The sequence below is a fragment of the Penaeus japonicus genome, unplaced genomic scaffold (genome assembly GCF_977035675.1).
Source record: "Penaeus japonicus unplaced genomic scaffold, GWHDUDI00000001_assembly GWHDUDI00000037, whole genome shotgun sequence".
NCBI classification, from domain to species: Eukaryota; Metazoa; Arthropoda; class Malacostraca; order Decapoda; family Penaeidae; genus Penaeus; species Penaeus japonicus.
Window position 1 is genome coordinate 2,193,962 of NW_028234439.1, and position 2,500 is coordinate 2,196,461.

Genomic DNA, 2,500 nt, shown 5'->3' on the forward strand with positions numbered 1-2,500 from the left:
GGGGGGGGCAAGAGAGCGAGAGCGGAAGTGAGGAGGCAGATAAAGATGACAAAACAAGATTGGAGAAAACCCAAGGGCGGGGAGCGGCCTTTCGCAACACCGCTGCATAACAGTCGTCCGTTAGAGGGGCTAAATCAGATTACTTGCAAAGGAGGACGAAAACGAAGGGTTCAACCCCCAGGGTCAGTTCTGGTTGAACCCCACCCTCTGGACAAAGGAAAATCCTCTAATGGCTCTTATTTATTTATTTATTTATTTATTTATATATATATATATATATATATATTTTTTTTTTTTTTTTTTTTTTTTTTTTATCGAGGCGCGTCTGTTGTCTCCTTTGGTACTTCCTTTGGGATTTATTTCTTTTCTCAATTTCTCTCTCCTCTCTCTCTCTCTCTCTCTCTCCCTCTCTCTCTCTCTCTCTCTCTCTCTCTCTCTCTCTCTCTCTCTCTCTTTCTCTCTCTCTTTCTCTCTCTCTTCTCTCTCTCTCTCTCTCTCTCTCTCTCTCTCTCTCTCTCTCTCTCTCTCTCTCTCTCTCTCTCTCTCTCTCTCTCTCTCTCTCTCTCTGCGCCTTTCTTTCTTATGATTACCGCATTTTCCTTTTCCTCTTCTTCTTTATATTCCTCTTCTTCTTCTTTATAGTTAAGTAGAGTCCTTTTAATCCCCCCCCCCTCCCCCCGATCGAGACCTTATATCATAATAGAAATTCGAGATGTAACATGATTAACGTGTTTCTCGTTCTCTCGTCGTCTTTCATTTAGTCTTTATTTTCTGTTATTTCTCTCTTTCTTTTACTAGCAAGAATATTCTCTCTTCTTCTTGTGTTCTTACTAGCACGTAATAACACGTTATTCTAGCCCTTTTATTAACCCATTGCAGACGGAGATAAATTTGCTTGCCCAACCTCCGGGATAAGTTTTATTTTTAGAGAGAGACCGCTTGAAGCAATTCAATTTGAATCATCCCACTCTCTTTCAGTCATTCGTTGTAAAACTAGAGCGGATTTTGTGTTTTATTTTTTTTTGTGTTTTATTGAGTTTAGAGACTTATATGTGCCATATAACAGGCTCTATCAGTGCTGCAGTTGACTAAAATTGTAGTATATTATCCATATTAGCTCATTATTTCCTTTATACTCAATGTGATAGAAGTATTGCTGTTTTATGGGAGGACAAAAGACAACTTTATTTTTTCGTATTTGTGTGCTGTCATGAACGAATACGAAACATATAACCCCCTACAATAAAGATAACAAGAAGAGGTAGGGAAGAGGAATGAAACCTGTGCTTGTGACTGTGAGTGCCACAATGAAAGGCATCCATATTGGCACAGGAGCACATTTTAGACACTGGGTATGGATTGAGTCACCTTCCTCTTCTCGTTCTGTCTGCACATCCTTCATCGGCGGTACTTTTGAGCAAGGGTTCATCAACTTAGTGTGTGCCATCGCTCTATAGAGACAGTGCTTGCTAGAGACCGTGGATGGGTGCCATTCAAGGCTCTCTCTCCTGCTGGTGCTAGGAAAAAGTGGTGCCATCTAGGTTTTGGACGTTAAGCTAGCACGGTATTACGGTAATTATAGTAATTATGACTGCAGTAGCCATCATCACTCATTCCTTTTTCATAGCACAATAAAATAGCATAGTATTCCAAAATCCCCGAACGTCATGTACGTCATGACGCCCGTCGTCAGGCCAAAGCTCCTACGTCATGTATGTCATGACACCCGTACGCAGTGGGTTAATTAATAGTTCTGATATATTTGATCCATGGATATAATTTTTTAAATGATATCGTTATAGTATAGTTTGGGGTTATAACATGATTATGTCCTCTAGCATATGGATTAATAAAGAAGATAAATAAATTTAAAAAAATGTATATATATATGATCGCACAGCCCTTTAAGTTTCCTTTCGACCTCTTGTGTTTGTCGTTCTTGTAAACACACCGAAGATCAAGGATATTACGTTGTTTGTTTTTTATTTTTATTGTTTCTCGTTCTTTGGTGCTAATATTGACAAGAAAATACACTTTTATTGTTTGTTTTTTTCCTTTCTGTTTTTTTTTTCTTTCTTTCTTTCTCTAATGCTAATATTGACAAGAAAATCCACTTGTATTGTTTTTTTTCCCTTTCTGTTTTTTTTCTTTCTCTCTTTCTTTAATGCTAATATTGACAAGAAAATACACTTTTATCGTTTTTTTTCCCTTTCTGTTTTTTTCTTTCTCTTTCTTTAATGCTAATATTGACAAGAAAATACACTTTTATCGTTTTTTCGCTTTCTGTTTTTTTTCTTTCTTTCTTTATTGCTAATATTGACAAGAAAATCCACTTGTATTGTTTTTTTTTTCCCTTTCTGTTTTTTTTCTTTCTCTTTCTTTAATGCTAATATTGACAAGAAAATACACTTTTATCGTTTTTTTTTTTTTTCCTTTCTGTTTTTTTTCTTTCTCTTTCTTTAATGCTAATATTGACAAGAAAGTACACTTTTATCGTTTT

General features: G+C 36.3%; 1 protein-coding gene across 1 annotated transcript in view; it reads left to right on the top strand.

The window, feature by feature from the left end:
* Window positions 1-2,500, top strand: part of BORCS5 (BLOC-1 related complex subunit 5) — a 28,656-nt gene that overhangs the window by 22,475 nt on the left and 3,681 nt on the right. The gene's annotated exons all lie outside the window — the stretch shown is intronic.